At 46.7% G+C, this 9,936-nt stretch overlaps 2 long non-coding RNA genes across 7 annotated transcripts in view; one reads left to right on the top strand and one right to left on the bottom strand.

Annotated features, from left to right (window-relative positions):
* LOC147026968 (uncharacterized) overlaps positions 1-9,936 on the bottom strand; it is an 80,471-nt gene that overhangs the window by 62,276 nt on the left and 8,259 nt on the right. The window lies entirely within an intron of this gene.
* Positions 5,502-9,936, top strand: part of LOC147026967 (uncharacterized) — a 166,325-nt gene continuing 161,890 nt past the window's right edge. For 2 of the 4 annotated variants that reach the window (XR_015058576.1, XR_015058577.1), the window contains exon 1: positions 6,152-6,573. This is a non-coding gene — a long non-coding RNA (uncharacterized LOC147026967). Of the gene's footprint in view, positions 6,574-9,936 lie in introns of all 4 variants that reach the window. The other 2 variants (XR_015058579.1, XR_015058578.1) reach the window with 2 other exon arrangements.

Raw genomic sequence — 9,936 nt, 5'->3', positions numbered from 1 at the left:
ACCATCTGGAATCCCCCATCTACTTTCTCAACAATCCCCTTGAAGAAGTCCTTTCATTCAAACTGTTGGGTCTCACTATCTGCCACACTCATTCCTGGGAAAGCCACATCTCCAAGCTGGCCTCCAAAGCCAGGCGCCGACTGGGCATCCTCCATCATGCAGAGTCCTTCCTTGGTGCACCTGAGCTTCTAACCACTTGCAAAGTCCTTCCTTGGTGCACCTGAGCTTCTAACCACTTACAAAGCTTTCATCCACAGTTTCGTGGAGTACTGCTCCCCCCTCTGGGGTGATGCTCCTGCCTCAGACCTCGCTTGACTTCACGCTGTGGAAACCAAGGCTTTTCGAATCATTCGTATCTCCCGCGATGAAGGTGTCTCTGGGTCTCTCACTCTCTCACCGGAGGCAGGTCAGTGGTCTGTCTTCTACTGTTTCCTCTCCAGCCTTGCCCCACCTGCTCTGTCTGTGATCTGTCCTCCCTATATTTCCTCTGTGTGCTCAAGGTCCACCAAAAAACCCTTCTGGTGAAACTCCCCAAATCAAGAATCACTGCTCACCTTCATTCTTTCATTCCTCTTTTTCCCTGCCTCTGGAACAAACTCCCACACTCTCTTCAATCCCACTCCTCCCTCCAAGTCTTCAAAACAGCTGTTCACCAGCATCTCATGTCTTCCCCTGTCCAAAATCTTGATCTTTTCTACCCCTGCTAATCCACCCCAAATTCACCTCCTTCAAATTCCATGTTTTCCTTCCTGAAAGTCCCTGTGGTATCATCTTGTTTACCCCTATGTACCCCACCCCATCCCTCTCCTTACCACAGATATCCTATTGTCTTTGTTCCCCACTATTTTGTGCTTCCCTCTCCTGGCCCTCTTGTCACTTGCCTTGTTATACGTTTCTGTGTATTCGCTCTTACACAGCCTCGACTTGGTATACAAAAAAAAAGCCAGGTTATATATAAAACCGGGCGGGAGCTTTTGAAACCCATGCCATATACCTGGCAAAGGACTGCAGGTATGCTTGCTTGGTCACACATGCAGCAACAATTGCATCACTCTGGTTGGCTCAGTGAATCTGATTTGTACATGCCACAACATGGGTTAACGTTTTTAAATTCAAAACCAAACTGAGAGAGAGTGAGAGTGAGAGTGAGAGTGAGAGAGAGAGAGAGAGAGAGAGAGAGAGAAGAGAAGAGAAGAGAAGAGAAGAGAAGAGAAGAGAAGAGAAGAGAAGAGAAGAGAAGAGAAGAGAAGAGAAGAGAAGAGAAGAGAAGAGAAGAGAAGAGAAAAGAAAAGAGGGATTGGGGTGGGAGAGAGAGAGATAGGTGGGGATGAGAGAGAGAATGGGAGAGGAGAGGGAGAGGGATGAGAGATGGGAGAAGAGTGGAGAAGGGGAGTTCTGGCAGATTGGATATCCAGTTTCGCATCCATCTGGGAGATGGCACACACATTGATGAATCACCCTGCCAGTGAAACCCTGGGACAACAGTGTAAGCTGGGAGAGGTTTCAAACCCAGGCTGGACAGCTTAGAGTGAGTGTGTGTCTCTCGCAGCTATCCTGCCTTGATGTGGAGATTTATTGCTTTTTGACAACTATAAACATTTTCACTCATTGTAATAATTTAATTTCATTTGCCTTCCTAACTACGGAAATATCACCACGCCGAACCACCTTCGAAGCTTGAAGCGCACTCGATAAGTGGATCAGGTGAAGCAAGCACTCCAACAAAATGGTTGAAGAAACTTTTAAAAACAAAACGTTTAATTTTTTTTTTTATATGCATCTATCTATGCCAAAGTGGTGTGTCATATAATGAAAGAAGATCGCACAAAAAGAGGAAAGGTGATGTAAAATGAAGTTGCACGTTTTCAGTGAGCGAACCACCACTCAACTAACTGCCTGATGCACTGTACGGCGAAACGCAGGCGAACTGACTTTGAACTTTATTCAATTTGATCGATATCTTCAGTGACAGTGTGAATATTGCAGTGTGCTCACCAAGTGGCTTGAGTGTTCAAGTGGGCACTCCAATGAAATGGTTGAGAAGGAACGGCTGGCTTGGCTAGTGATTAGCAATCGCCGATTGGTCATATTAACCCAGGCACATCAGTGTGACCACTCCTTGGCTTTTTCACAAGATCTTGGCTATTCGTTGTTCACCTTGGCGTCTTGGTTTTCTAGAGATTTTCTTGACGTATAGCTTTTCTATCATCATCGCTTTTCCGAAACCTTGTGAATTCTTGGCTTTTTTCATTGGCTCACCTTGGCATTTATGAAAACGAGGAGTGGTCACACTGATGCACATAGAAACACCCAAGCAATATCCGAATTTGACAAATGAACACTTTGCTATCTTGGAATTTACCGTAGGACGAAGAACAATTTTGTCTCTCAAGGGACACTGGATACCATTGATCAGAGTCACAGAGCCAAGCTTAATGGCAGAGCTAAGCGATTCAGGGAGGTGAGGAGTAAAACTGAATGTGTGTGCTGAAGGTGGACAAGGAGGCTTATGTGTGAGGAATCTGTGAGCATCGCTTGTGGTCAAATAATTCTCGTCCTGCTTACAGGGGAATTTGTGCATTGTGTACTTCCAAGCCCATTCCTCGGTGTATTGCAGTTAGATCGGAGGGTGGTGGGCTCTTGACGGAAGAGTCCAAAGTGAAGGCTTGCTTTGCCAGTTACTCTGAGCGCCTGTACCAGGCTGACCCAACAGCTGTTGCGCTGGATGACAGGGGTGTTACTATCCCTATTACTGATCCTCCAATCAACTGCGATACACCTTTGTTAGTGGAAATACAGGCTGCGGTGAACCGGTTGAAATGGGGTAAAACTCCTGGGATCAGTGACATCCATGCTGAACTTCTCAAGACTGGTGGAAATGCTGTACTCGTGTCATGTCATGCAGTTCTGTGGTCTGCCTGGAACACAGGCATCATCACAACTGACTGGAAGAGGGGCCTTGTTGTCCCTCTCTGGAAAGGGAAGGGTGATCGCCAGGACTGCAACAACTACCGAGGGGTGACGCTGCTCTCTCTGACGGGTAAGGTGTTTGTTTGGATAATTATTGATGGGGTTCGCCACCATCTGCTTGAGCTCCAGTGGCCAGAGCTGTCAGGCTTTACACCAAAGAGGTCAACGATTGACCGTATCCTTGTTCTTCTGGTCCTCACCGAATACAGATGAGAGTTTTGGCAGGGGCTGCTTGCAACCTATGTTGAACGCTGCAAAGTGTTTGATTCAGTGAATCGGGAGGTCCTCCGGAGGATTCTCACTCTTCGTGGGGTGCCACCAAAACTGATCGATCTGATGTCTGAACTATACTCTGGTACTGAGAGTGCTGTGACATGTGGTGATACCATCTCCGACTTGTTTCCAGTTGTTACTGGAGTTTGTCACGGGTGTGTACTGGCCCCTGCACTTTTCAGCACTTGTATGGACTGGATTCTGAAGAGGATGTTGGAGAGATCAAGCTGTGGTGCATCTTTTGGGAATGTCAAGATCTCTGACCTTGATGCAGTCATCTTTGCAGACACTCTGGATCTCCTTTTGGGGGCCCTCGGGGTGCTGAATGAGGAGTAAGAGCTGCTGGGACTGGGGGTTTCCTGGGTCAAAAATAAGATCCAGGCTTTCATTGACATCTTGGATGCTGCGATCTTGTCTGTTCCTGTTTGTGGTGAGGATGTTGATGTCACGGAGGGATTCACTTACCATGACAGTGATATTCATGTGTATGCCTGGTGTTGGCTTAATGGTTGGGGTGGTGGCTTGGGATCCTAGGATCCTGAGTTCAAATCCCCCTCGGCTGTTGAATTAATACCTGGTGGAGTTGACTCTGCCCGTCATCCTTCCGAGGTCAGCAAAATGAATACCAGCTTGCTGGTCTCCTGTGTCGGAGTGGCGACCTGTCCAGGATTGTGCCCAATATCCAAGGAGACTGCTTAAGCAGCACCAATGCTCTGCACAGAACATGGTCCCAATGGATGGATGGATATTCATGACTCTGCTGGCTGTGAGCCAGAGGTGAACAGACTTCTGGGTCGGACCTGGGGAGTCATGGATTCACTGGATCATGGGATGTGGCACTGTGCAGGAGGACGAAAATTCGAGCCTTCAGGTCCTTGATGCTTCCAGTCTTGCTCTATGGACGTGAGACTTGGACTCTGAGAAGGAAACTTAATTCCTTTGGTACCAGGTCTTTTTGGAGGGTCATTGGCTATTGCTGGTCGGACTTTGTGTTCCCTGTATAGTTCCTGCATACTTTGTGTTCCCTGTTATCCCTATCGTCCATGAGCGTCAGCTGTGACTGCATTGACATGTGGCTCATTTTCCTGATACTGATCCTGCTCACCAGATTCTCTCAGCGAGGGAGCCTTGTGAGTGGAGGGGGACAATGGGCTGACCACGAGGTTCATGGTTGTCACTGGTTGATCAGTATCTGAAGGAGATGGGGATGGGCCAGGCATCTGCTTGGAGGATGGTCAGAAGGAGGCCCCTGGAGTACTGGCAGAAAGTGGACGCAGCGACGCGCTGCTCCGGACCATGCTCCCATACCTGACCTGGCTTGGCAAGCGATTCGTGATCACCGATTGGTCATATAAACCCATGCACCCAGAAACACCCAAGCAATGTCCGAATTGGACAAATGAACACTTTTTTTAGCAGTCGGAATAACTCTTGAAGTCAAGAAAGAAGTTTAAATTTTGAAATTCTGCTGAGGTTAAGAGAATATCGAGCTTATGGCACATGCAGAAATTAACCATTCGAATCAATCGATTGAAGTAAATAAAGCTATGAACACTGGTATCTCCAAGAGTTTATACATGCATTGCAATGAATCGAGAGATTCATTCTCTCTCGATTCGAGAGAGAGAGAGAGAGAGAGAGAGAGAGAGAGAGAGAGAGAGAGAGAGAGAGAGAGAGAGAGAGAGAGAGAGAGAGAGAGAGAGAGAGAGAGAGAGAGAGAGAGAGAGAGAGAGAGAGAGAGAGAGAGAGAGAGAGAGAGAGAGAGAGAGAGAGAGAGAGAGAGAGAGAGAGAGAGAGAGAGAGAGAGAGAGAGAGAGAGAATGAATGATCAGTGATCTTCACTATTTTTTTTAGAGGGGTGCCACTTTTGCTGATATTAATATCAGTGTGAGAGCTGTGACACCACCTGCAGGACTCCATAATGGTTGCTATGAGGTTTCACCTCCACATACTCTTCTTAATTGTGGTTAACTGGCCTGCAAGCATAATTGTTTGTATACTGCAATCATATCCTGATGTAGTTATGCTACTTTATGCTTCGTGTTGAAACACTCATTTGAAACTAATAGGTCAATTTGATAGCATTTATGGTGGATTATGATGGGGTGTTTTCACATTTGTGTATTATTGGCCGCACATCAGGGGCCGCACTTTCAGCCACCAGGTGCCGCCAGTTGCTCAGCGCCATGCAATGAAGAACAGGAGGTATGATGAACTTCATCGTTAAGAAATCATTGTGACCTGTTCCAAGCCATGGCACTGTTGAGCAGGCCAAAAAATGGTGGCTTAAGACTTTTGCAAGCTGACGGAGAGGCTAACCAAGATGGCACGCCACCATCTTCGTAAGGTGAGATTTGGTTTTTCGTGATGAACACCTCTTAAATTATCCTCAAAAGGCGATTATAAATTAACCAAAACACCCAATTTTCAATCATGCACCACATTGGAATTCCCTTCGTATGCATGCAAAGTTTGGGGCCGCTAGGTTTTATGGGTTTGAAGTTATGGAGAAGACAGTGACGGACACACACTGACATTTATAATGTTTCTCGACTAATAAAAGGGTGTGTGTGTGTGTTTGGGTGTGTGTGTGTGTTTGGGTGTGTGTGTGTGTGTGTGTGTGTGTGTGTGTGTGTGTGTGTGTGTGTGTGTGTGTGTGTGTGTGTGTGTGTGTGTGTGTTTCAGTGTGTCAGTGTGTGTCAGTGTGTGTCTCCTCCGTAACTCCAAAACCATGAAACCGAGCAGTCTGAAACTTTGCATACGTACTACGAAAACTCCAAGGAAGTGCAAGAGTGAAAATTGGTTGTTTGGGTTAATTAAAACACCTCTTCTGAAGATAATTAATGGGCTTATTTAATTCCATCCTTCATCAGGCGATCCTCGGCCACCTCGCTGTTTGGGGTCTTCAGGTGTTTCCTGGGTTACCTCCGCTTGGGTCTGAAGCGGCCATGTTGTTTTTGGCCTGCTCAACAATGTCTTGACTTGGAACAGGCCGCAATGATTTCCTCACTCACATTGAATGCCTGTTCGTGGAAGCTACGGATTAAATTGCTGGGGATGGCAATTGGTAATCGTTTGCCAAGCCAGACGTTCCCCTTGAAGTGCTTAAGCCGCTTACCAAGCCCTACAGTCCAGTTCGTGTCCTGATCAGGATGTGGAGGCGACACTAACTACAAGGTAAAGGTAGGTACACAGCACACACGGACATGGTACATGTGGGTATATTTGGATCTGTACGGACTCTCCGTGGGTGTGTGGACATGCCATGCCGGTTACGGGCGTCGTGGTGGTTACAAACTTCCATCCCGAACCTTATGGAGGTTCTATCAGGTTTTCCTTTGTCCTCGCACCTGTTTCTAAAACGTTTGGTTATTGGATTTCCTCTACAAAGGTTAAATGTTTCTCTTTGTGAGTTTCAAAGTAAAATATATTTGATGCCGATTTCTGAGCCGTTTGACCTATTAACGTCTTGTCTCAATTACCGGGACATTTTTTCCACCCGTCACAAGCAGCAGTTTATAAAGATTAATGTTTGTGACCATCTCCGTGAAACGTCGAAATAAATGTAACGTGTTTTCCGGTGAAAGTTACTCCAGGTTTCTGGGTTGTGTACAGTACGTACTGTAATCGGTAATCACACCGACTACAACCTGCGGATTCCTGAAAAATTACCGATATCGGCCAAGTGTGTGTGTGTGTGTGTGTGTGTGTGTGTGTGTGTGTGTGTGTGTGTGTGTGTGTGTGTGTGTGTGTGTGTGTGTGTGTGTGTGTGTGTGTGTGTGTGTGTTGGTGTTGTTGACAAAGCATAACATATTCTCTCTGAGTACTCTCATACGCCCCATCTCTCTCGTTCTCTCCATATCCAGACCGTCATTCTGTCTGGAGGGTGGTTATCTCCATACATGTCTGGACCGTGGTTACTGGTTATGTCTGGGTGGGATTTATCTCCAGACATGTCGGGATCGGAGTTTGTCTCCGGATGTGTCCGGATGGGAGTTTGTCTCTGTACGTGTCCAGGTGGTGTTTACGTCCGGACGGGAGTTTGTCTCCGGACATGTCCAGGCGGTGTTTATCTCCTGATGGGAGTTTGTCTCTGGACGTTTATGAGTGGTGTTTGTCTCTGAACGTGTCCGGGCAGTGTTTTTGTCCAGGCGGAGTTTGTCTTCGGACGTGTCTGGATGGAAGTTTGTTGCCAGACGTGTCTGGATGAGAGTTTGTCTCCATATGTGTCAGGATGGGAGTTTGTCTCTGGACATGTCTGGTTGGGAGTTTGTCTCCAGACATGTCCGGATTGGAGTTTATCTCCAGATATGTCCGGAAGGGAGTTTGTCTCCAGACATATCCGGGTGGTGTTTATGCCCGGACGGAAGTTTGTGTCTGGGCAGTGTTTATGTCTAGACAAGAGTTTGTCGCCATACGTGTCCGAGTGGTGTTTGTCTCCGGAAAGCTTGGCTCCGGACGCGTCTGGGCGGTATTTTCCTCTGGACTGTGTTTATCTCCAGACATGTCCAGGCGGTGTTTGTCTCTGGGTGGTATTTTTCGTATTTTAGTAGAAAATGGATTTCTGACATTATTTTGTTTCCATCTTCACTGTTATTCTATGCAGAATTATTTTGATGAGACAGTAGGAATCGTAATTAACGCTCCACTACACGTCTTCCTTCCCTTCCTCTCACCTCTCACTAGCTTCCCTCCCACCCCCCTTCCTCACTCTCTCGCCCTCCTCGCTCCCCCTCCCTCCTCTCTCCCCCTTCCTCCTCTCTCTTTCACCCTCATTTCTCTCTCATTCCCCCTCTATCTCCTCATTCACACTCCACCCTTCTCTATCACCCCCTCTTTTTTTCCCCTCATCACAGTGTTCCCATCAGCGAAGCGACAGGTGGTATTTGCTGGGATCTAATAAATAAGATTCATTGGATGTCTGTCTCTGTCTGTCTGTTCGTGTTTTTTGCAGTGACCGCCTGACCGACAACCGCCAAATTTGGCACACAGCCCAAGTCCGATTCGGGAATTGTCCTAAGGGTATTTTCATCCACGACCTGAGCCTTTAAAGATCACTTTTCTGGCTTTTTCATTTATATGTAATCTCATTTGGTTAACAGATATCACGTGACATATAACGGCCAAAAGCCAGCACACCTAATTAGTCCAACTGTGAGACTGTGTCTTCCACCCATTGACTCACTGCACAGCTGGCCTGACTCCACGCACAATTGGAACCGAACTAAATAAATAATACGTTCACCATCTTCGTGCTGCGGTAAGCCAAGGTTATCTGCTATGGCAAGTGGAGTACAGCACATTCCTATTCGCAATTGCCATGCCATGCCCGTCCTCTGAAGATGCATCTACTGGAAATTGATGAGGTGTGTGCATGTATGTGTGTGTCATACTTTTTGTCTGTTAATTACGTAGTCTATTCATTAATTACGCACGATTGGAATTTACCTTTTGACCCTTTAGACTGCTGAGACCCCTTCGCACTTTGAAGACCCAAAAGTCCCAAAAGGCCCCAAGGACCCAAAAGTCCCAAAAAGTTCCCGAGGACCCAAAAGTCCCCAAGGACGCAAAAGACCCAAGGACCCTTCAGACTGTAGATTCTGTCGACCCTTTAAGACTCGACGATACGACAAAAAAATCTGTTACAATTCCTATATGTTTTAAACGCATGCCATGTTAAGTTATGTAAAGCAGCTCAATACGTCCTTCTACAACGGCATGACATTCTAATGGAATAAATAAGATTCATCGGATGTCTGTCTGTTGGCGTATCTTGAATAGACCGCTGGGCCGACAACCAGCAAAATTTAACACATTGGCCAAGTCTGGCACCTGGGTTGTCCGAAGTGTATTTTCATCCACAACCTCAGCCTTTAAAGACCCCGAAGAACCATCAGACCTTTCTGAGGGAAGCAGTAAGGAGAAATGAACGGGACAAGCTCTCATGGGCAGAAGACTCAAATACTGAGAAGGCTCGTGAGGGAAGGAGCAAAAACGTGTGAGGGAAAAGAACGGAAGGTTTCACGAGCAGTTGTTGTCGAGCTTCTGTGTAAAAACAACACTCCTTCCACGAGCGTCATCTTGCCCTCTCGATCCAGTCAGCCACGAAGGATGACGAGGGTGAATGGCGACACCTCATCCATGACGAACTGAGGAGGAAGGATCTGAGGCAGAGGAGGACGAGTCGCACATCTGGCTCGCATATCTGGGACGCCAGAGGGGATTCGCCAACTGGGTCCAGGCACCTCAGGGATGCGTCTGTGTGTCCCCATCACTTCGCATCGCCACTGCCCGTCTTCCTCATCCATTTTCCTCTGCATTCTCCTGTATATTTGTGTGAGGTGAGGGAGAGAAGGAAAGACTGCTTTCCTTCTCTCCATTCATTACTTGTATTTTATTTTCAAGTCCTTGTTTTATTCTTTGTCCCTGAGTGAATGACGGCCAAGTCTTTTTGTTTCAATAAAATTGGAGAAGAAAACGTATTATGGTTAAATCTGCTCTGATGTGCCTTTTTGATTTCTTGCTTATAAATACTTGTTTTTACATGATTGCTTGCTTGTGTGTTTGTAATAAATAATTGTTTGCTGCTATTTCCAATCTGTCTCGGTTGTCTTTTCCTTTATTGGTCCGATGCAGTGTACAAGTAAGGTTAGACGGGACGTTCTACCCCAATAATTGTCTTTGTCAGCCAGC

This window comes from Eptatretus burgeri, chromosome 5 (genome assembly GCF_056783735.1).
Source record: "Eptatretus burgeri isolate ZD-2024b chromosome 5, Ebu_testis_v1, whole genome shotgun sequence".
NCBI classification, from domain to species: Eukaryota; Metazoa; Chordata; class Myxini; order Myxiniformes; family Myxinidae; genus Eptatretus; species Eptatretus burgeri.
This window is presented reverse-complemented; position numbering and strand designations above follow the sequence as displayed.